The sequence below is a fragment of the Schistocerca americana genome, chromosome 8 (assembly GCF_021461395.2).
Source record: "Schistocerca americana isolate TAMUIC-IGC-003095 chromosome 8, iqSchAmer2.1, whole genome shotgun sequence".
In the NCBI taxonomy this organism is placed as follows: domain Eukaryota; kingdom Metazoa; phylum Arthropoda; class Insecta; order Orthoptera; family Acrididae; genus Schistocerca; species Schistocerca americana.
The window spans coordinates 269,303,238-269,329,562 of NC_060126.1; positions in this window are offsets into that span (position 1 = coordinate 269,303,238).

Here is a 26,325-nt window from a genome sequence, read left to right on the forward strand (position 1 = left end):
TATTATATCATTTATCGAACACTATTTTTATACAGTGTTATACTAACGATAAGGATTTGGAAATCAATACTACTGATGGAAATATGTTAATAATCTAGAAAATTCACTACCTCTCAGCTTTGAATTACAAAACAAAATAAATTTTTCGTTAAACTGATCCTGTAAATGATTATCCTGTTTGATTCTATGATAATTAAATAAATTTCAGCAGTACCTATAACTTAATAAAGGTAGGGTAAGATGAAACAAATTTTATTAATTGCGATATCAACGATGTGTACACACATTACTTTTCACTTACTACAAGAGAAGTATCTCTTTTTTTTAAACAGAGAGCAGTTAATACACAATCCGCGCGTATGGGAGCTTGCTTCCCATAAGCGTCCGTCACAAAAGTCTTTGCGATTTATCTTGTGGCTGAATTTCAATATTACGTAACAGCAGATGGCTAAACCGGCGTTGTGCGATCTTAAATTTGAACACGATGACTCCGGATCTTTTTCCATCCCTTCCAGGTAATGTTCTGACCAACTTTCCTATTGGTTTTATCGATGAAACTTTAATATCGTAGGTTTCCTATTACAAGACGTACAGGTACACTACGTGAACATACGCTACATGGTTAATTATGTAATCTAATGGCACGTTCTGCAATAAAGTTCAGTTAGTATTAACGAGTACACTGTTCAAAAACACTTGAAGAAATCCTAGAGAAACGAAAAGATTCGAAATGCGTTACATCACTGTCAGACAGAGCTTCCGAAATCAGATATTGGATTGTAAGGCATACCCAGGAATGGATATAGACCCGCATAAAAATTTAGTAATGATAAAGGATAGGGTAAATTTTAAGAGACTCGTCTGCAGGACTCGATTTGCAAAGAAATGAGATTCTGAGGAGCTGAGGAATAATAAGAAGATGTGTTCAGAGTTTTCTGACGCTATAGGTTGTCCAATTATGGATACCACAGTATGCAGATCAGCTGAACAGGAGTGGACATCTCCAAAATGGTCATCACAGAAGCTGGTCAGACAAACATAAGAACAAGAAAAGTAACTGCGATGAAAACTTGGCTAAGAGAAGGAATACTTCAGTTGATAGACGAAAGACGTAATGACAAATACGTTCAGGGATACTCACAAAAGAAACTCCCCATAGGACCCCCCCCCCCCCCCCCAGCTTTGACCGTTAACGATTTCTATTTTGCTTCTTTTCTCTCAGTTCAGTACATCTTCCTGTTTTAATGCTTGATCTGTGTTCAATTTTTGACTGGCTATCCGCTGGACCATCTTACACTAACTCTGAGTAGGGTGCGATGAGGAGTTTCCTAGTCAGTAATACAGAAGTATAAGTCACTCAGGAATGAAATAAACAGGAAGTAAAGGAAACCCAAGACGAAATGGCTGAAGGAAAAATTTGAACAATTCGAAAAAGAAATGGTCATCGGAAGGACTGATCATCATGTAGAAAAGTGAAAACAACCTTCGGCGAATTAAAAGCAAGAGCAACATTAAGAGCACAACGGGAATGCAAAGGAGAGAACAGACAGGCAGAAAATTCGGAGCAGTTGGTGTGCAGACACCAGTCCCTCAACAAAGGACGCTTCTACAGGTTTCTACACTTCGAACGCCTTACGCCTCATGAGAAACGTCAAAGTTACAGGAGGCCTAGCGTTTTTAGTCGTGTCACTGTGCAAGCTGCGATGAAAGGGATATTCCCTCAGTGCGTTATGTTCGGTAACGTACACTACCTGATCCGGAAACCTTTATGTAATGCGAAAACTATCACTAGGTGTCACGAAAGACGGACCCGCCCATATAAAAGGAGGCGGGAGTATTACATTGCTCGTATAACAGCAACAACAGCAGAATAGGTCGAACAGCTCACTGACTTCGATGGGTGACTAGTCACTGGATGACACCTCAGAAACAAATTGTCAGGGATATTCCAACGCTTATAAAAGAAACTCCAGTCAACTTTCGGCGGTGTGATAGTGAAGTGGGAACACGAAGGAGCAGCCACGGCTAAACCAAGGCAAACCTCAAGCACTGATGGACTGGGACCGCCAAGCATTGCGCGCAAGGTAGCGAAATCAGCGGAGACAATCACTCGAAACTTCCAAAGTGCTTCCAGGGATCCAGATAGCACAATGACCGTGTGTAGGGTGTTGTCAAGGACTGAGTACGTTGATCGATCATCCCCTGATTAGCCGCACATTTCTACAGTCAGTGCTAAGCCATGCTGGAGGCGGAAGGGTTTAGGTTTGGCGAAGGCCTACAGAACGTTACATGCTATGATGTGTATGTCAACAGCCAACTACGGATGACGTGTTATTACATATACATCATATACATACTTCGCAAGCCATCGTACGTTGCTTGGCGGAGGGTATCCTGCACCACAAGTAGTCGTTTCCTTTCATCTACATCTACGTGATTACTCTGCTATTCACAATAAAGTTGCTGGCAGAGGGTTCAATGAACCACCTTCAAGCTGTCTCTCTACCACTCCACTCTCAAACGGCACGCGGGAAAAACGAGCACTCAAATTTTTCTGTGCGAGCCCTGATTTCTTTTATTTTATCGCGATGATCATTTCTCCCTATGTAGGTGGGTGGCAACAGAATGTTTTCGCAATCGGAGGAGAAAACTGGTGATTGAAATTTCATGAGAAGATCCCGTCGCAAGGAAAAACGCCATTGTTTAAATGATTGCCGCTCGAATACAAGTATCATGTCTGTGACATTATTTCCCCTATTTCGCGATAAAAAATACTCGCAGACAGAGCGAGCGGAACACGACTGTCTACACGCCTCTATATGAGTCCTAATTTCTCGTATCTCATCTCCGTGGTCCCCACGTGAAATGTATGTTGGCGGCAGTAGGATCGTTCTGCAGTCAGTCTCGAAATGGATGTCTTCTACCCTTCAGGGTTTCCCACTTGAGCTCCCGAAGCATATCCATAACACTTGCATTCTGATCGAACCTACCGGTAATAAATCTAGCTGCTCGCCTCTGAATTGCCTCGATGTCCCCTTTCAATCCGACGAGGTGAGGATCCCAAACACACGAGCACTACTCAATAGGTCGCACTTGCGTCCTATATGCGGTCTCCTTTACCGATGAACTACATTTTCCTAAAATTCTCCCAATCTTCCCTACCACAATGCTGACATGCACGTTCCATTTCATATCGCTTGGCAGCGTTACGGCCAGATACGAGGGTTGGAACTTTAACAGTGGCAACTATTTATTTACAGCTCGTACAAAATAGATACGTGTTTCAAAGTTTTACTGACCTTCAAAGTAGTCACCAGCATTGTGTATAACCCATTGCCAGCGATATGGAAGTCGTAGGATACTCTTAGCAGTGCCAGTTGTGGTGACAGTTCGAGCGGCGCGGTCTATTGCCCGGTGAATTTGTAGCAGTTCTGAAGCGAATGCCGTGAAGTGTTTCCTTCAGTTTAGATATCGAGTTAAACTTAAGAGGGCTTAAGTCAGGGGAGTGTATTAGGTGGTATAGCACTTATCTGACCCATCAGCCAAACAAGTCAGTAACAGCTTGCACTGTACGTGCCTGAGCATTGTCCTGCAGAAAGTGTCAGCACTTCTGTCTCTATGCGGTTCATTTTTGGAACACTACCTACGACCAGCTTAGAGACAGAAATGATGACACTTTCTGCAGGACCTGATCATCATTTTTCAGGACAATGCTCAAGCACGTACAGTGAAAGCTGTTACTGATTTGTTTGGCTGATGGGTCAGATAAGTACTATACCACCTACTGCACTCCCCTGACTTAAGTCCTCGTAAGTTCAACTCGATTTCTAAACTGAAGGAAACACTTCACGGCATTCGCTTCAGAACTGCTACAAATTCGTCGGGCAATAGTCCGCACCGCTCGAACTGTCAACTCAACTGGCACTGCTAAGAGTATCCTACGACTTCCGTATCGCTAGCAACGGGTTATATACAATGCTGGTGACTACTTTGAAGGTCAGTAAAACTTTGAAATACGTATCTATTTTGTACGAGCTGTAAATAAATAGTTGCCACTATTAAAGTTCCAACCCTCGTATTTAAACGATGTGACTGTGTCATCTGGGACACTACTAATACTGTATACGAACATTACAGGTTTGTTTTCCCTGTTCATCCGTGTTAACTTTCTACATTTAGAACAATCTTTTATTCATCACCAGATGGAAATTTTGTCGAAGTCACTTTGTATCACCCTACAGTCACTTATCTTCGACATCATTCTGTGCACCACAGCATTATCAGTGATCAACCGTAGATTGCCGCCCACCTTGTCTGCCAGATCATTTAAGTATATGTAAAATAGCAACGGTCCTATCGCACTCCTGATGTTACTCCTGTCTCCGAGGACAACTTGAGAAGTCTTCGAGCCATTCACATATCTGGGAACCTACTCCTTATGCACGTACCTTCGTTAACAGTTTGCAGTGGGGTACCCTGTCGAGGTGGACTAAGGACGGAAAAGACCCACAGTGGTTTAAAACGAAATTCGGAAAATGCTGAGAAGCAAAGGCTGTTGCACTCTCGATTCAAAAGAGGACGCACAAAAGACGACAGGCGAGGATTAGTAGAGATTCGTGCGTCTGTGAAAAGATCTATGCGCGTAGCATACGACAGCTACCACCGCCGTACCTTAGCTAAACATCTGGCGAAGAATCCAAAAAAAAAAAAAGAAAAGATCCTATGTAAAACCGCTAAGCGGGTCTAAGGTTTCCATCCAGTCACTCGTTCATCTGTCTGGTGTGACAATAGAAGGTAGCAAAAGCATGGGCGAAGTTATAAATTCCACTTTTAAGAAATCGTTCAAGCAGGAGAAACATACAAACGTACTGTGTTTGACCATCGCACAGAGTCCCGTGTGGATGACTTAGTAATAAGCATTCCTGGCCTAGAGAAACAACTAAAACAGTTGAAAACAAAGTCTCGTCCGGATGGAATCTCAATCCGATTTTTCAAAGGGTACTCTACGTCATTGGCCCCTTGCTTAATATAGATTTACCGCGAATCTCTAGACCAGCGCATAGGGCCAAGTGACTGGAAAAAAGCGCAGGTGTATAAGAAGGGCAGAAGAACAGACCTGCAGTACATATATGTCCCTCGTGGTTTTGGGAGTGGTGCACTGAAGAAAAGGAGAATGGTATGAACACAGTATACAGTACTGTGCACAGTGTTCAGAGACGATGATTCTGCCAGAATGACAATGCATCCTCCTTTAAAGCAGCATTTGTGAGGGGTTTGGGGACAATAACATTCATGAAGTGGACTGGCCTGCTCAGATTCCGACCTGAACCCAATGGAACATGTTCGGAAAAAAAAATTTGGAAATTTGTGAGAAGTTCCTATGGGACCAAACTGCTGAGGTCATCGGTCCCTGTGTTTACACACTAATTAATGTAACTTAAACTAACTTATACTAAGGACAACACACACACCCATACCCGAGGGAGGACTCGAAGCTTTGAGGGGTGGGGCCGCGCGAACCGGGCAAGGCGCCCCAGACCGCGCGGCAACATGTTCGGGATGAGTTAGAACGCCGACTTCGGTCCAGGCCCAAGCGACCGTAGTCACTATCTTCCCTGGTTTCGGGTCTTAAGAAATAATGTGCCGCCAATCATCGTTGAAAGTGTACCCAGCAGAGTTCAAACCATCATGGCGATGAAGCGTGAACACACTCGATACTTCCGATTACATTGTGTTAGCGCAGCATAATTATTAACACTGAAACAAGCTGACTCGGCAGGAACTTGTGTTTCGGTTCAGTTGTTATGGAATGTATTTTCTTCTACGAAAAACGCAAGGAATCTCTTGACCAAAACAATTGTAGCTCTGTGGGACTGCGCAATGATTTCGCGAGCATTGCCGGATACTGGTCTACACTAAACATACTACTCTAGAGGATGTTTTTATCCGGTAGTGAATGACGGTTCATGATGGTGATAAGTATCAATTATTTATAATGAACATTCATTAAGTACTCAGAATACCAATCTCTTTTTAGACAGGCATTAAACAATTCTGAAAAAAGTGGCAAATGTTTTGTGTAATGAGTTGGCTAAAAGTACGAAATGAAGTAGATTATTGAAGCATTTGAAGCGCCTCTGAATGAATCTCGAAATCACGTGCAGTAAATGGAGCTGCACGGTCTACACAATCCTTCACACTCGTACACTAAATATCTAAAATTCTAAGTTAAACCTTGAATTTTCAGTTCTCAGTCTGCACCTCACTTCTATATGCTTTCGAATTTCATTCAAAGGCGCATCAAACGTTTCTCTAATCTGTTTCATTTCTTACTTTTAGATAAACCATTTCACAAATTTCAAATATGACCTTTTTTCCAAACTTGTTTCATTTCAAACATTTTTACGGACAATTATCATACCAATGCAATTTTTTATGCTCAAAGTAGCTGGGCCTTGGAGAGATGAACTTCTTAATACATCATGTACATAACTACCAGTAGCTGTTTCCATTTTCCCTCGGATCTCAAATTATGTTTTTCTTAATTACTATTTAAAAAGCGTTGATAGATTGCAGAAAGTTCTTTATTAATTCACCAACTTGCAGTTTCTCCTTCTCTTTATCCTCCACTCTTTTCCTAGCACTGTTCTGTCACTATCAACTATGTTCCAGTGTCAATTTTTCTCTCTCTTTCTCTCACTTTGCCACTGTCTCCTTCGCTCTTTCTACATCTACATCGATACCCTGCAAATCACATTTAAGCACCTGGCAGAGGGTTCATGGAACCACCTTTACAATTCTCTATTATTCCAATCTCGTATCGCGCGCGGAAAGAATTAACACCTATGTCTTTCCGTACGAGCTCTGATTTTCCTTATTTTGTCTTAGTGGTCGTTCCTCCCTATGTAAGTCGGTGTCAACAAAATATTTTCGCATTCGGAGGAGAAAGTTGGTGATTGGAATTTCGTGAGAAGATTCCGTCGCAACGAAAAACGCCTGTGACACTCTCTCCCATATTTCTCGGTAGTACGAAACATGCTGCGTTTCTTTGAACTTTTTCGATACACTCCGTCAGTCCTATATGATAAGAACCCCACACCAAGCAGCAGTATTCTAAAAGAGGTCGGACCAGCGTAGTGTAGGCAGTCTCCTTAGTAGGTCTGTAACATTTTCTAAGCGCCTGCCAATAAAACGCAGTCTTTGGTTAGCCTTCCCCACAACATTTTCTATGTGTTCCTTCCAATTTAAGTTGTTTGTAATAGTAATACATAGGTATTTAGTTGAATTTACGGCTTTTAGATTAGACTGATTTCTCGTGTAACTGAAGTTTAACGAGTTCCTTTTAGCACTCATGTGAATGACCTCATACTTTTCGTTATTTAGGGTCAACTGCCACTTTTTGCACCATTCAGATATCTTTTCTAAATCGTTTTGCAATTTGTTTTGATCTTCTGATGACTTTATTAATTGATAAACGACAGCGTCATCTGCAAACAACCGAAGACGGCTGCTCAGATTGTCTCCCAAATCGTTTATATAGATAAGGAACAGCAAAGGGCGTATAACACTACCTTGGGGAACGCCAGAAATCACTTCTGTTTTACTCGATGACTTTCCGTCAATTACTACGAATTGTGACCTCTCTGACAGGAAATCACAGATCCAGTCACTAGGCAACAATCACTGCCTACTATCGCAAAGTATTTAGTACTTTTCCGTCGCCTTCCCACTGCCACTGTCTCCTTCTCTCTCAGCATAAAAAACGTGAATATGTTTGGATGCCAAAATGTTTGGGAAAATTTTTAGAGGTGCTGGGGAAGACAGAATGAGGCAGCTGGTACCCCACTTTTCAGTCAGAGTCTTTTAAACAGGAGCACATTCGCCTTTTCGACTTCTGATAGCAGACTTTCCGCGCTGGTTCCCTTCTTTTTCCTGCCACAGCAGAGTATGTCACTCAAATAAAAAGAACTTTACGGGTCAGTCAAATTGTGATACTTAGATGAAACTGAAATAACGCGAAACCAATTTTGCATCTCAGGACAGATGGTTCGTTCACAAAACTTTTACATGTGCTTCAGTACTGCAACACTGCGTTTCAAGAACGCTTCTAATGACAATGGAGCATATTTCTCCGTGCTAAGTCACTTTATAAACTACGTTTTCGCCTCACACAGGATTTTACGTGTACAAATAGGATCACTTTGAACCTCTGTATCGTGGAAACGGATAAAGAGGAGAAGAAAATTTTCAAAGTTGTTCGAGATCGGAATCTTTAAAAATACAGTGTAAAAATTTTAGATATTTGCTGTTCATAGTCGTCTTGGAATCTGCAGCTTTTTTGGGGTGTAACCCGATAATGGATAAATTTTTTTGAAAATGAGAAGATGACACATCTACACTCCTGGAAATGGAAAAAAGAACACATTGACACCGGTGTGTCAGACCAACCATACTTGCTCCGGACACTGCGAGAGGGCTGTACAAGCAATGATCACACGCACGGCACAGCGGACACACCAGGAACCGCGGTGTTGGCCGTCGAATGGCGCTAGCTGCGCAGCATTTGTGCACCGCCGCCGTCAGTGTCAGCCAGTTTGCCGTGGCATACGGAGCTCCATCGCAGTCTTTAACACTGGTAGCATGCCGCGACAGCGTGGACGTGAACCGTATGTGCAGTTGACGGACTTTGAGCGAGGGCGTATAGTGGGCATGCGGGAGGCCGGGTGGACGTACCGCCGAATTGCTCAACACGTGGGGCGTGAGGTCTCCACAGTACATCGATGTTGTAGCCAGTGGTCGGCGGAAGGTGCACGTGCCCGTCGACCTGGGACTGGACCGCAGCGACGCACGGATGCACGCCAAGACCGTAGGATCCTACGCAGTGCCGTAGGGGACCGCACCGCCACTTCCCAGCAAATTAGGGACACTGTTGCTCCTGGGGTATCGGCGAGGACCATTCGCAACCGTCTCCATGAAGCTGGGCTACGGTCCCGCACACCGTTACGCCGTCTTCCGCTCACGCCCCAACATCGTGCAGCCCGCCTCCAGTGGTGTCGCGACAGGCGTGAATGGAGGGACGAATGGAGACGTGTCGTCTTCAGCGATGAGAGTCGCTTCTGCCTTGGTGCCAATGATGGTCGTATGCGTGTTTGGCGCCGTGCAGGTGAGCGCCACAATCAGGACTGCATACGACCGAGGCACACAGGGCCAACACCCGGCATCATGGTGTGGGGAGCGATCTCCTACACTGGCCGTACACCACTGGTGGTCGTCGAGGGGACACTGAATAGTGCACGGTACATCCAAACCGTCATCGAACCCATCGTTCTACCATTCCTAGACCGGCAAGGGAACTTGCTGTTCCAACAGGACAATGCACGTCCGCATGTATCCCGTGCCACCCAACGTGCTCTAGAAGGTGTAAGTCAACTACCCTGGCCAGCAAGATCTCCGGATCTGTCCCCCATTGAGCATGTTTGGGACTGGATGAAGCGTCGTCTCACGCGGTCTGCACGTCCAGCACGAACGCTGGTCCAACTGAGGCGCCAGGTGGAAATGGCATGGCAAGCCGTTCCACAGGACTACATCCAGCATCTCTACGATCGTCTCCATGGGAGAATAGCAGCCTGCATTGCTGCGAAAGGTGGATATACACTGTACTAGTGCTGACATTGTGAATGCTCTGTTGCCTGTGTCTATGTGCCTGTGGTTCTGTCGGTGTGATCATGTGATGTATCTGACCCCAGAAATGTGTCAATAAAGTTTCCCCTTCCTGGGACAATGAATTCACGGTGTTCTTATTTCAATTTCCAGGAGTGTAGATATATGCCTAGAGAATATAACGTTAACATCTGAGCAATTTTCTGCAGTTATTTATTATGCAGACTTCGCTTCACACCGGATATTACGTCCGTAATTTAGATGAACATGTAAGTTAACTTTGAACTTTTCTAAATTTTTAACGTTGTTCGAGATCAGGATCTTAGGAATATGTTGTAAAAATTTCATCGATTTGCTTTTGCATAGCAGTCCTGTAGTCCGCTGCTCGGTTTTGGCACGAAAAACTGTTAAGAAAACATTTTTTTGAAGTTTTCTAAGGAACCGCCCATGAACAAATGGTGCCTCCATAAGCCTCTTAAGTCCCATCGTCGACCACATTAAATGCAAAAAGAACAAACTAATTAGTTACATTTGACTAAGGAGGCCGGCCTTGGCGACCGACCGGTTCTAGGCGCTTCAGTCCGGAACCGCGCTACTGCTACGGTCGCAGGTTCGAATCTTGCCTCGGGCATGGATGTGTGTGATGTCCTTAGGTTAGTTAGGTTTAAGCAGTTTTAAGTCTAGGTGACTGATGACCTCAGATGTTAAGGCCCATAGTGCTCAGAGCCATTTGAACCATTTGACTAAGGAGAAGGCAGCGTGTAATACTCATATTTTGACCCCGTAGTTCAGGGTAGTTACAGTAAGACGGTCCTTCTGTTGGGTATATAAATGGCCACTAGCCCAAGGGCTCTCCAAAACGTTTCACTCTTCCTATCTATCACCAACAGAAACCGAGGTATGGGTCCCAGAATAATTCTATTTTTATGTGTGACATTTTGGAACATATTACGTAGCATGCATTCATGCATGCATGCCCAAAACAATTTTGCATCGTACTCGTCGGAATAACAGACACTGCAGTATCATATTTACCCACCGACACCGAGCAAACGACTTTTAAGTCAAATGTCTCGCCTGTACAGGAATATACACAATGGAAGTGTGAGTACAGGTTCTAGACACGTGGTTGATGACATGTGGGAGTTCCGGTCTATCTGTGAGTCGTGCACGGATGGTCAAACGGAAAGGCAACCACTCGAAATACGCGGGAACTCCGCGTTCGAGTCCAGGTCCGACACAAATTTTCATTATCGTCATTCCATTGTGAAGCTCATGGTGGTCCTTATTCGCTCCTGCAAATACATTTAATTTATTTTATAATGGCTGTAGTCACCGTACTGCCTGCTCCTTCGAACATGGATGCATGTCTAAGTAAACTTTGCGTCGTATTCGGAATAACACAGCCATTAAAACATTGTATCGTGCGTTACATACAAGCTTATGTGAAGATAAAATACCACCTATTTTGCTCCTCAGTTTTTACTCTCAACCACTTCCTCTACTACCATGGAGGTTATTCTCTGATATCTTAACACATGTCCTATCATCCTGTTCCTTTTGCTTGTCATTGTTTTCCATAGCTTTCCTTCTTCGCCGATTTTGAGGAGAACCTCCTCACTCCTTACCTGTCAGTACACCTAATTTTCAATATTATTCTGTAGCATCACAGCTGAAATGCTTCGATTCTCTTCTCTTCCCGTTTTATAATAGTCCACTTTTCACTACCATACAGTTCTGCGCTCCAAACGTACATTCTCAGAAATGTCTTCTTCAAATTAAGGTCTATGTTTGTATTAGTAGACTTCTATAGGCAACAAATGCCCTTTTTGCCAGTATTAGTCTGCTTTTTATGTCCTCATTGTCCTTCGTTATCGGCTGTTTTGCTGCCTAGGCCGCAGAATTCCTTAACTTCGTCTACTTCAGGATCCCCAAATTCAGATAAGTTTTTCGCTTTTCTCATTCCTGCTACTTCTCATTACTTCCGTCTTTCTTCGGTCTAGTCTCAGTCCGCATTCAGTACTCATTAGACTGTTCATTCCATTCAGCAGATCATGTAAGACTTCTTCACTTTCACTCAGGACAGCAATGTCATCAGCGAATCGTATTATTGATATCCTCTCACCTTGAATTTTAATCCCAGTCTTCGACCTTTCTTTTATTTCCGTCATTGCTTCTTCGGTGTATAGATTGAGCAGTAGGGACGAAAGGCTACATCTCTGCCTCACACCCTTTTTAATCCGAACACGTGGTTCTTGATCTTCCACACCTATTTTTCCCTCTTGGTTCTTCTACATATTGTATAATATATTACACTTGTTCCCTATAGCTTACCCCTATTTACCTCAGAATTTCGAACAACTTGCACGATTTTACATTGTCGAACTCTTTTCCCAGTTCGACAAATCTTATGAGCGTGTTCTGATTTTTCTCCAGTCTTGCTTCCAATATGAATAGCAGCGCCAGAACTGCCTCTCTGGTGCATTTAACTTTCCTAAAGCCATAAAACTAATCATTAATGTGTAACTTACGTCACAACATTATTTAAAATCGCTGAAGTGAAAGGAAACCAACAGTACAATGATTTAAAAAGTGACTGCTATCTGTAGTTCGCATACAAACGACAAAAAGTTCAACAAATGAAAACGTGGTCCGTTGTAGGCTGTATTCTAATGTTCTTTATGTAATCTGAGTGATTACGTTATATTGACTTTGCGTCATTTTCAAGCAAATGCGTGACATCAATTTATATAGATCACGTTTTACATCGTGTAAATCTCGGATTCGCAATGTACACAACGTAAAACATGATGTTCATAAGTTGATGTCATGCATGTGCTTGAGATGACGCATAGTCGAAATTAGCTCTTTGCACAAATTACATGAAGGACGTAAATATACTACCTACAAAGTGTCATGTTTCGGTTGCAAAAAAATTAGAGGCTGTGGACCCACACCGAAAAAAAAAATTATGAAGTTGAGCGGCTGAACTGGATGAAAGAAAAAGAAACATCGTACACTTCAGAGAAGCTAAAGCTGTGCGGAACTACACGGCAGCTCTTTCTGTCACAATGTCCCACTGCTGACAAGAAATAATAGCGCCGCTTCGTTGCTTCTCTGTACTTTTCACTCAAGAAAGGATACTCGTAATTGAGTTGGTTTTGACTTGGCTTGAAGTTGTCTTCTAATGATTACAGATATGTTTTTCGCTAGAGGCTAGATGAAGTGGACACTGCTGTCGTTATCTATGCAGTTAGAACGTAAGTTGCGACCGCATTCACTTTATATTTTTCGACTGAGATTAAAAAAGTTGCTCATGCAAGTAAAAAAGTATCGTTTCATGAGTAATATGCTGCGGTGCAAATACACATCAAAAGAAGTTTTTCATCACCCCGGTACCCAGAACTCCTGAACATAGACATTGACTGTGGATATTGTCACAGACACGGTCCCTTTGACTATTCAGAGATCTCACCAAACACGCCCAAAGATGTAAAAAACCATGCATGAGCAGCGCCTATTAGACGGAGGGGGTCTGACATCCGATCAGTTCCATTCATTCCACCAGGAAGCAGGTACACAGCTCGTGTTGTCTATAGCTCAACCACGCCTAGACGGTTAATACCGCAGTTCAATCGGGTCCTCATTGTCACTTTGTGCCAGGAAGGGCTCTCAACAAGGGAAGTGTCCAGGCGTCTTGGAGTGAACCAAAGCGATGTTGTTCGGACGTGAAGGAGATGCGGTGAGACAGGCTACTACTGCAGTGGATGACCGCTACCTACGGATTATGGCTCGGAGGAACCCTGACAGCAAAACCACCACATGGAGTAATGCTTTTCGTGCAGCCACAGGACGTCGTGTTACGACTCAGACTGTGCGCAATAGGCTGCATGATGCGCAACTTCATTCCCGACGCCCATGGTGAGGTCCATCATTGCAACCACGATACCATGCAGCGCGGTACAGATGGGCCCAACAACATACCGAATGGACCGCTCAGGATTGGCGTCACGTTCTCCTCACCGATGAGTGTCGCATATGCCTTCAACCAGACAATCGCCGGAACTGTGTTTGGTGGCAATCCGGTGAGGTTGAACGCCTTAGACACACTGTCCAGAGAGTGCAGAGACGTGGAGGTTCCTTGCAGTTTTGGGGTGACATTATGTGGGGCCGACGTACGCCGCTGGTGGTCATGGAAGGCGCCGTAACGGCTGTACGATACGTGAATGCCATCCTCCGACCGATAGTGCAACCATATCGGCAGCATACTGGCGAGGTATTCGTCTTTATGGACGACATTTCGCGCTCCCATCGTGCACATCTTCTGAATAACTTCCTTCAGGATAACGACATCGCTCGACTAGAGTGGCTAGCATGTTCTCCAGACATGAACCCTATCGAACATACCTGAGCCGGCCGCGGTGGCCGAGCGGTTCTAGGCGCTTCAATATGGAACCGTGCGACCGCTACGGTCGCAGGTTCGAATCCTGCCTCGGGCATGGATGCGTGTGATGTCCTTAGGTTAGTTAGGTTTAGGTAGTAGTTCTAAATTCTATGGGACTGATGACCTCAGATGTTAGGTCCCAGAGTGCTCAGAGCCGTTTGAACCATTTGAACATGCTTGTGATAGATCGAAAAGGACTATGGACTACGTGACCCACTTACCACTGAGGGATCTACGCCAAATCGCCGTTGAGGGATGGGACAATCTGGACCAACAGTGCCTTGATGAACTTGTGGATAATATGCCACGACGAATACAGGCATGCATCGATGCAAGAGGACGTGCTACTGGGTATTAGAGGTACCGGTGTGTCCAGAAGTCTGGACCACTGCCTCTGAATGTCTCGCTATATGGTGATACTACATCCAGTGTGTGGTTTTCATGAGCAATAAAAAGGGCGGAAATGATGTTTATGTTGATCTCTATTCCAATTTTCTCTACAGGTTCCAGAACCCTCGGAACCGAGGCGATGCAAAATATTTATGATCGTTGCCCGATAACTAAGCAAAATTCGTCTCGAACTAAATGAATATGTCGTAAATTGAGAGGAAGAATTTTTAATGATAATTGTACCGATAGTTATCCGGAAAGACATGTAGCGACGACAAGCGACAACCACGGCAGACGTCAGATGATCACCTGATCATTAAGCATACGTCAACAGGGCTCATGCACTGGACGACAGAAGCGCTGTGAAATGTCTTCTCCTTGCTGCTACGTGACTTTTAATTGGTCGGTACTTTTTGTTTTGTCTTGTTTATTCGTTCGTTTGGTTACCGAGCATGGCTTGTGATACCATATGCTTTGTGTTCTTGTTATTATGTTAAATGTGAGAGTGTGGGATTTGTTAGTGTTACTCCGAAACCACACATTCATTCGTGTCTGATTCTTGTTGTGACCTGAACACAATATCGAGTTTGATAGCCTAGTAACCCACAGACTTGCGACAATGGTTACCCCGACGTGATCAGCGCTAGAGAAAACAAACTAGCAACACTAAAGTATTGCGGCGAACCGTCGAGAGTCTGAGAAATTAGTGAAATGATGGCACATCAATAATATCAGGATTTAGCGTGAGGTTATCACCGTTCTGGACACCCAGATCGGCACTGTGGCTAGAGCAGGTGGAGGAAAGATTCGTCTGCGCCGGAGTGGCCACCGGTCGTTAGCCAGCTGGACACAGTCGAGGTTCAGGACAATACAGCTTCATCTCCGGGTATGGACCTGTACGCGAAACTAAAGGCCCAGTTAATTCGAAGAGTGTTTCCTCTGCAGAAAGAATGAATACGGCAGGTTCTCACGCAGAAGGACGTCGGCGATAGAAAATAACCCCAGTACCTCCGTCATTTGATGCGACCTGCTTCGAATTTTCCCCCTGCGCCAACTTCTTCATCTCGGAGTAGCACTTGGTACCTACGTCCTCAATTATTTATTGGATGTTCAAATGGTTCAAATGGCTCTGAGCACTATGGGACTTAACATCTTAGGTCATCAGTCCCCTTGAACTTAGAACTACTTAAACCTAACTAACCTAAGGACATCACACACATCCATGCCCGAGGCAGGATTCGAACCTGCGACCGTAGCAGCCCCGCGGTTCCGGACTGCAGCGCTAGAACCGCACGGCCACCGCGGACGGCTATTGGATGTATTCCAATCTCAATCTTCCTCTACTATTTTTACCCTGTATGACTTCTTCTAGTAAATCTGAATATTATACCGTCCCCAGTAAAATAATGCGAAAACACTTAAAAAACAGTATTTATAAAGAAGAGACATTTAAAAATTGAATAATATACATTTTTCTCATGTACTCGTTAAATAATAATTTCTCTGTGTAAGTTTCGAGGGCAAAGAAATATAACAAAATGATCTAAAGAGACGACAAGATACGCTCTTTTGTTAATTGTTTAGTCGTCTTCACTTCTTCTCTTGTCTTGGTTGCGTGTAGACGGATACCTTGCGAGTGCTGGCAAATGTAAGCATATTTGTACTAATTAAGCAGATAATATATTGATTTAATATCATTGTTCACTTTTAATTTGTAAGAGGTGATCCCGATTTCATGTCCGCCTTCCCTTAATTAACCTGCATTCGAGTAATTTACAGTTCAACAATCGCAGCGGCCGATGCAGCCAACGACGCCATTACGTGGCGATATTAACTTATAAAAAATTAGCGGAAGCGAAAAACTCGCCCGCTATTAACGTAATATACATTTTTCTCCACAGCCGCCCTACGTTGCAGAAAATAAGTAGCTATAAGATTCTTATTTTCAGTACCACAGCCGAGAGTCAAGGCCAGGACTCCGACTACAATGCAATGGTTAACGGAGGTAAGCAAAAATACTCTCGCGCGTGTGTGGGCCGCAATTGTAATTAATAACTAAAGATTTTTTGCTTTAAAGTGAACTGACTAGCCGAGGAAATTAATATGAAAAGTTTATGCCATTGTTCAACTTATATACTCATGATGAGATTTTCACTCTGCAGCGGAGTGTGCGCTGATATGAAACTTCGTGGCAGATTAAAACTGTGTGCCCGACCGAGAGCACTTGCCCGCGAAAGGCAAAGGTCCCGAGTTCGAGTCTCGGTCGGGCACACAGTTTTAAACTGCCAGGAAGTTTCTTATATACTCATGTTTTAACATTCAGCGAGTCTAATTCCACTGAAGGTTAATATTGTTAACAAGAAGAGAACTTCACAAAAGCGTTTAATTGTAAATCAAAATTAAAATGAAGTATCATTTTGATTAAGGCCCACCACGTAAGTCGGAACAATTAACGTTACCAATAAATAATATATTAAATTACGACGGGCGACGGACGCGTGAAAATCTGTGGTAAGTTCCTTTGGCACCGGTCGGCCGGTGTGGCCGAGCGGTTCTAGGTGCTACAGTCTGGAACCGCGCGACCGCTACGGTCGCAGGTTCGAATCCTGCTTCGGGCATGGATGTGTGTGATGTCCTTAGGTTAGTTAGGTTTACGTAGTTCTAAGTTCTAGGGGACTGATGACCTCAGAAGTTTAGTCCCATAGTGCTCAGAGCCATTTTGAACCTATGGCACCAAACTGGTAAGGTCATCGGTCCCTAGGGTCACACTACTTAATCTAAGTTAAACTAACTTAGGCTATGGACAACACACACACCCATATCCGAGGGAGGACTCGAACCTCGGACGGGCGGAGCGGCGCGTGCCGTAGCAGGGCGCCTTAGAACGCACGGCTCCCCCGCGTGGCCTTCCTCTGGTAGCATGGAAGTTATTCCCATCATGTCTCTTCTTCTTGTCAGTGTTTTCCATATATTCTTTACCTCATCGATTCTGCGGAGAACGTCCTCATTCCTCACTTCATCAGTCCACCTAATTTTCAATATTTTTCTTCAGCACTACATCTGAAATGTTTCGACTCTCTCCTGTTCCCGTTTTCCCACAGTCCATGTTTCACTACCATACGATGCTGTGCTCCAGACGTACATTCTGAGAAATTTCTTCCTCATTTAAGGCCTATGTTTGATACTAGTAGACTTACCTTGGCCAGGAATGGCCTTTTCTTTTTTTCCCGTACTCTATTTAAAATCAGTCAATTGTTTCATATAAATATTGCTTCTTTATTTGTCTGTCATAAGTGCTCATTTATATTCATATTGTCAGTCAAACGGGAATTAACATTCTCCATTAACAGGAATCTCCTTAAAACCGCCTTTCTATATCTGTTATTTTCATCCTCGTCACTACCACTACTACTACTACTATCTTTTTCGTAACCACTACTGCCACTTTCCATCTTTCTTTTCGCTCCCTTCTCCGATACCTCCAGCCTGTCTTTCACCTTTAGCCCACAGACGCTTGAGTCAGTCACGACCTTGGGCACACCTGTAAATATGTCTTCCCCCGCGAAATCCAGCTTTTGTCCCTCTTCCGGCCAGCAGGTAAACGGAGCGCGCTCGGTCCTACAGGCGGCCACAATGGGACGGACCGGTTCCGGCGGCGGGCTCTTTGTGGCCCACGCGAACGCGCAGTCGCTAACGGCTCACTTTGACGAGTTCTGTGACCTGTTCTGCCAATCGCTGTTCCCTATTATCCTCGTCTCTGAAACTTGGTTGAAACTAAACATTTCTTCCGACGCTATCTGAATCACTGGTCACTCTCTCCTAAGGGCAGATCGTGAAACACGACACGGGGGTGGTGTGGGTGCCTATGTTCGCTCTGATCTGAGACCTACTGTACTATGCACATCGGATGCAAAGGGCGAAGGAGAAGCAGTGTTCTTGTTTTTCGAAATAAATACATCAAATCAGAAACTGCTAATTGGAGTAATCTATAAACCTCCAAACGTCGGTGCCATGTCCTCCTTTCAGTCTGCCCTGTCCTCGCTCGTGACACTGTATGAACACATAATCATTATGGGCAACACAAACATCGACTTACAGTTAAAATCTCCCTCTGCAGAAAAACTAAGGAGACTGTTCCACTTCAATGATATGAGTTTAACACCGCTGGACCCAACTCATCACACGCCACACAGCCATACACTCATAGATATAATAGCAACAAAGCGACCAGATAAAATAATTCGCGCCAATCAGACATCCGCTCCGGGACTCTCTGCTCATGACGTGATATTCTTAAATTACTCAGTGCATACTACAAAAGAAAAATCACACCTGGTAACCTACAGAAACCTAAAAATTGTTAACCATGACGCTCTTCAAAAGGATTGCTCAGACATAAGCAATGAACCTACTTTAGATGGGAAAATTCGGGAATTATGTCGCAAAATTATTGCACTGTATGATAAACATGCTCCTCAACGCACTGTCAAGGTACAGAGAGCTCCCGCTCCGTGGCTCACCACTGCATTACGCCAGTTAATGAATAAACGTGATGCTGCACATAGGGCCTTCAAGCGTAACCCAATTCCCGAGGCGTACGAAGCTTTTGGAAACTCCGAAACAGAACCAAGCAAAGCGTGAGGAATGCCAAAATCAAACATGCCCGCTCTTTCGTATGCGGCATATCAAAGCCTGCTGCACTGTGGAAAAAGCTGCGCAGTTTCGGTATAGGGAAGCGAAGATCTGACGCTGTTTATCAAGCGTCTGCAGAAGAATTAAACGATTTCTTCTCAACAGCTGTAAATTGCCACGCAGCGACAAATTACCAGCCCCAAAATATCAATCTCTCGAGAGACAAGTTTTTCCTAAAACATGTCACTACCGGCACAGCACAAAAGGCAATTATGAGAATCTCTTCCGAGGCAGTAGGAAATGATGGAGTGAGCATTGGCATGATTAAGAACGTCGTAGACACTATTACTCCAGTTATCACAGACATCTTCAACCTGTCTCTTGTCAGTAGTACATATCCTACTGAATGGAAGCAAAGTTAAATTCAACCTATACCCAAGACTGGCAACCCTAAGTCGCCAGGTGACTACAGGCCGATCAGCATACTACCTGCAATATCTAAAGCCCTAGAATACATCGTCCGTGAACAACTGACGGATTACCTCAAAACTCATAGCATCCAATACAAATATCAGTCAGGCTTTCGAAAGCACCATAGTATAGCAACTGCATTAATCTAAGTAACTGATGACATTAAACATGCTATGGACAGACGTGAAGCTACCATCCTAACACTGCTTGACTTTAGCAGTGCTTTTGATACAGTTGACTTTGATATATTACTAATTAAAATGAAGCAGCTGAATTTCTCAAACAGCGCAATACACTGGTTCGACAGCTACCTCAAAAACAGAAGTCAACAAGTCATTTGTGGGTCGGAAAAGTCATCATGGAAAAACGTGCGCTCTGGAGTTCCCCAAGGCTCCGTCCTTGGTCCATTACTCTTCTCACTGTACATTAATGATATTTCTTCAGTGATTCACTCCTGCAACTACCATCTATATGCCGACGACATCCAACTTTACATAAGTGCAAGCCCCAAGAACATTGCTGACGCAGTAGCGAGTATGAACCCAGATCTTTGCTCTGTTTCTCGATGGGCACAGAACCTAGGTCTGAAACTAAACCCCAAGAAATCCCAGTTTACACTTATATCTCATTCAGAGTTAATCAGCCGGTACTTTCGCGAAACAGTCCTTCAAACACTCCTCAATGGTACCCAATTACCATACCAAAAAACAGTAAAAGACCTTGGAATAATCTTGGATGAACACCTAAACTGGGAAGAACAAACAGTCACAGCTTGCCGGAAATCGCTCTCCTCCCTACATGCAATTCAAAAATTTAGAAAAATATTTACAACCCATGTTAAATAAAAATTAGTCCAAACACTAGCCTTGCCTAATCTTTAGTACTGTGATGTAGTTCAACACGGCACCAGTAGTGAAAATTCGAGATGCCTCGAGCTAGTGATGAATGCTTGCGTTAGATACGTGTGCAATATACGGTTGTATGATCATATCAGTCCTTCATACTCCCAGCTAGGTTAGACACGCCCACAGAAGGCACGCGATCTCCACACGATGTGCTTACTTCATCGATTTCTTAGCCACTGGTGCCCCCAATACTTATCTTCTCATATTAAACACCTATCATCATTCCACAACTGCAATACCAGATTGGATACGTCTAGCATCTTGGCTGTAGCTTTACATAACACAAAATCTTTCTCCGTGTCATTCTCCATCTCAGCCATACGACTATGGAACGCGCTCCCCTGTGATCTGCGTCTTGTCCAGAACCACTCAATATTCAAGAGGGAACTCAAAACTTACATATTAGGGACGGTATAGCCACCACTGTTGTGCCCCTCTCATCTCTTTCTTTCTCCTCTCCATCATAGCTTCGAATTTTACCATTCTATTTCTCTTCCTCTAACCTATCTACATCTCTTTCACCCCATTCTATCGTCTTATGTCTCTGCTCGATGAGAATAACTCACAAGCTGCAAGAATATAACGAGAAAATTCCCAACTATCAATGGGACTGACATTCATAAAGGAAAAATATGTTTACTTTCATATACACAGTCATTACTATTATTATTACTATTATTATTATTATTGATTGTTATAATAATTTTTTGATTGTTATAATTAGCATTGTACTACTGTTATAATCTCTATTTTTTCTTTAACATTAATACTGTATAACATGTTATATGTCCTTAATGTTCTGTAGAAATTGAAATTTGTTCAATCTGAGTATGCCTATTTAGGTGTAAGAGAGGGCCTGAAGGCCCTAATCTTGCCAGGTAAAATAAATGCATAAATAAATAAATTACGGGTTGTCTGGGTTGCGGAATACCTCAACTTCATCTACTTCGTGATCACCAGTCCTGATGTTTAGTTTATCACTGTTCGCATTTCTGATTCTTCTCGTTACTTTCGTCCGTCTTCGATTTACTCTCAGTCCGTATTTTGTTCTCATTAAACTGTTCATTCCATTCAGCAGATCCTGTACTTCTTCTTCACTTTCACTGAGGATAGCAATGTCATCAGCGAATCTTATCATTGATCTCCTTTCGCTTGAGTTTTAATTCCGTTCTTGAACGTTTCTTTTATTTCCGTCATTGCTCCTTTGAGGTGTAGATTGAAGGACCGAAAGGCTATATCCCTGTCTTACACACTTTTTAAACCGAGCCCCTCGTTCTTGGTCTTCCACTCTTATTATTCCGTCTTGGTTCTTGTATATTACCGTCTTTCCCCATAGTTTACTCCCATTTTTCTCAGAATTTCGAACATCTTGCTCCATTTGAAACTGTCGAACTCTTTTTCCAGGTTGACAAATCTTGTGAACGTGTCTTGATTTTTCTTTAGTCTTGCTTCCATTACGAACCGCAATGTCAGATTGCGTCCCTGGTGCCTCTGCCTTCCCTAAAGCCAAAGTGATCGTCATTTAACACATCTTCAATTTTCTTTTCCATTCTTCTGTATATTATTCATGTCAGCAACTTCGATGCTCTTGTAATATTCGAAATTGTATGATGATGTTTTTCCGATAGTCAGATGGTGTATCACCAGACTTATACATTCTACACATCAATGTGAATAGTCGTTTTGTTGTCACTTCCCCCAATGATTTTAAAAATTCTAGTGGAATGTTATCTATCCCTTCTGCCGTATTTGATTTTTAGCCTTCCAGAGCTCTGATACTATGTACCGGATCCCTTGTCTCTTCTATATCGACTCCTTCTTCTTCTTCAATGGCGTCATAACACAAGTCGTCCCCCTCATAGAAGCCTTCAGCATATTCTTTCCACCTATCCGCTCTCTCCTCTGCACTTAAAAGTGGTAGTTCCACTGCAATCTTAAGGTTACCGCCCTTGCTTTTAGTTTCAGCGAAGGTTGTTTTGACTGTCCTATATGCTGAGTCAGTCCTTCCGACAATCATCTCGTTTTCGGTTTCTTCACATTTTTTAGGCAGTCATTTTGCGTTAGCTTCCCTGCACTTCCTATTTATTTGATTCCTAAGTGACTTTTATTTCTGTTTTCCTGAATTTCCCTGAACATTTCTTCACTTCCTTCTTTCATCGACCAACTCAAGTATTTCTTCCGTACCCATGGTTTCTTCGCAGTTAGCTTCTTTGTACCGACGGGTACTTCTGTGATTGCCATTTTTAGATATGACTATTCCTCTTGAACTGAATTATAGTATCACAAATGGACATGTCCGTCGACGCGGTAGGACACGATTCAGGGCACGAAAATACCAACATCCTGCCTGGAACTTCGACTGCGTGGAGTAGTAAATCTGTGGTAATACGAGAGGATTATGAACAAGGTCGACGCTCTGAGTAAGCAGATGGGCGAATTGCTCTATGACTGGAACGCTAGAGGACAGTTCCGCAAAAGATCGCGAAGACGTTCCTCAGCGAACTCTCCAGCAGTTAATCATTGAGCCCGGACACCACAGCCGACCGGTGTAGCCATGCGGTCTAGGCGCTTCAGTCTGGAACCGCGTGACCGCTCCGGTCGCAGGTTCGAATCCTGCCTCGGGCATGGATGTGTGTGATGTCCTTAGGTTAGTTAGGTTTAAGTAGTTCTAAGTTCTAGGGGACTGATGACCACAGATGTTAAGTCCCATAGTGCTCAGAGCCGTATGAACCATTTGAACCGGACACCACAAGAAGTTCACAGACCGTGCACACAAGTTTACCTCGCTTTGTACCTTCCTCAGTGGCAAATGACAGATGGAAGAAATGGCTCCGTATAGTCAGCTGTCGTCCTTGCGGCTCTTCAACATACGCAGCTAGCCGAGACGGAAGTTTTTGGTGAACGTATGTTCCAACTTAAAAATTTTACCGTTGCACAGATACCGACCAGCCACCTCGTTTTGTCTTTCCGTGGCAAATAATTCAGCCATCGCGACGAATGGCACACAGCACACCGAGTTGGACCTGGGTTTACGATGTGAAAGAACCAATTATCAGAGCCGATTGTTTAGTGCATTGTGATCTGGAACCTGACATCGCCAATACTCGTCTCTCCCCTAACAAGTATGCTGTTGCAAACGCGCAGTTTATTACCATGTTGAAGGAATGCATCGTTCATCATTCGCCCATCCAGTGGAGCTTGGTCGTCAGTCGCGCCCCCCCCCCCTCCCCCCCCCCCTTACATTTACTATCAAAGAAGAACGGTGGATAGCGGCCATGTGGTGATTACCGAACCGTGAATGTTAGAATTATAGGGGATGACTACCTTATTCCTTTATTGAGAGATTATAATTATGCTTATGTGGGAAAAAGATGTGTAACGTACAAGATTGCGCGAAGGCATGCGCACTGATCCCTGTAGCTGAAATATATATTCCGAAAAAAGCTATTATAACGCCGTTTGGTCTCTTCTGAAGCCTGTTTATGATGCTTGGATGACATAGACTGATAGATTCTGTTCTACAAGCTTTGCAGTATTCCTTTGCATATCTGGACGATCTACTCATTTTTTCAGCAACCCCAGAGAAGCACAAACAGTGTCTGACTGAGCTGAATAGCCTTGACAATATGGCATAGTGTTCAACTCCTCAAAGTGTGCTTTGGGCCACGCAGATATTACTTTTTTAGGCCACATCGTGTCACCAGCCAGATCAATGCCATTACCGGAGAAAGTCGAAGCTATTTTAAATAATCCACTGCCGGAAACAGCTAAAGACTGCGAAGATTACTGCGAGTTTTTAACTTTTAGTGACATCACCTATCTGATACAACAGAACTCCAAGAACTTCTTACCGCAGCTTTAGTTGATCCTAATGTTAAAGGCAAAACACTGGTGCGGTGGACAGATTAATAGAAACACGTTAGAAGTAGCTAAGAAATGGACAGAAAGTCAGGCCTTCTTGCTTACTCGACTTTAGGAGCAGTTTTCGCGCTCGTAGTATACGCTAGCCAATCGGTGCTGCATTGCAACAGTACGTAGACGAGGCCTGGCAGCCTCTCACATTCTTTTCACGAAAACTCTCTCCGGCTCGGCCACGATTGACTGTGTATGATGGCGAGTTGTTGGCGGTTTATGAGTCCATTAAATTGTTTCGTACTAAGTTGGAAGCGTTAGATTTCTTCGTTTATACAAACCGTATACCCATGAACTATTCCTTTTGGCAAAATAAGGACAAATGTTCCCTAAGACAATCCAATCAACTGGAATTCATAGCCTAAATCATCACTGATATAAGGTGTATATCAGGAATTGACAGTGTAGTGTCAGACAGCGCGTCCCGGGTGAGCAGTATCATGGCGATAAAAATGGTTCAAATGACTCTGAGCACTATGGCACTTAACTTTTGAGGTCATCAGTCCCCTAGAACTTAGAACTACTTAAACCTAACTAACCTACGGACATCACACACATCCATGCCCGAGGTAAGATTCGAACCTGCGACCGTAGCGGTCGCGTGGCTCCAGATTGTAGCGCCGAGAACCGCTCGGTCACTCCGGCCGGCTCATTTCGATAGTTCACGCAGCTAGCTCAAGTGCAATATTCTGATCGGGAACTTCAGGATGTTTTTAAAATAAACTACATCTGGTCTTCAGCTAGTCGACGTTCCAGCCAGGAGTGCCTAGTTTTACTGTGAGATTCCGAACGTGAAAACTCGTCCTTTCGTTCCTTCGGCGCTAGCAAGCAAGTCTTTGAAAGTTTACAAAACTAACGCCACCCCGTCTTGAAGGCAACGATTAAATTACTAACTAGCCGTTTTGTGTGACCTGGAATACAAAAGGACTGTCTAACATAGGCTCGCGCATTCGTACAGCGGCAGCGCAGCAAGATATCTTGCCATCTTTATGCGCCGATGGGCAGTTTTCCAGACACGATAGCACGATTCTCGAATGTTCGTATTGATGTAGTAGGCCCACTGTCCCCTTCAGAGAGACAACGGTACCAGGTGACAGTAACAGAACGTTTCACGCTCTGGCCGGAAGCCATTCCGGTGGATGACATTTCTGTTGAGACGCTAGCCGCCGCGTTTGTGTCACGTGAGATCTCTCGTTTCGGTTGTTCGCTGCATATAACGACGCACAGAGGACGGCACTTCGAATCCGACCTGTTTGCCCAACCGAGTAAGTTTCTTGGCGCAGTGCACCATAGAACAAGTTACCACCCTGCCAGTAATGGAATGGTCGAACTCTGACACCGGTCACTTAAAGCCGCGCTAATGTACCGTGGATCACAATGGTCATCCGCTTTACCATTGGTTTTGCTCGGCGTACGCAACATGTGTTGGACGCCTCACCAGCAGAGTTGGTGCAGCAACATGTGCTGGACGCCTCACCAGCAGAGTTGGTGCATGGAGAACACCTACGGCTTCCCGGGGAATTCGTCGATCCACGCGCATTTTCGATGGACGCCGCTAATACACTAGAATTCACAACTTTGTAATATAGAAAGACCTTGATCTAACGATTCTTTATTAAGCGTTCTACGTTTCAAAATTTCATCAGACTGAGGCTGTGAAATTAAGTGTAGGAGAAAATTAACGAGCCCAAATATGTACATAATATCAGACCATGCGCTTCTTGGTTCCTCTCTGAGTGACTTCAGGAGGTTTTTTTGTTCTATGACTTCATTATTAATTTTACGATTTTCTTTTTTATAAGTTACATATACATTATTTTAATCTTTACATTACTGCTTTCGAAATGCACTTTCGGTCTTACACGCAGTTCTTCACTTGTAGAAATTTATTTGCATTACACACTTACACTA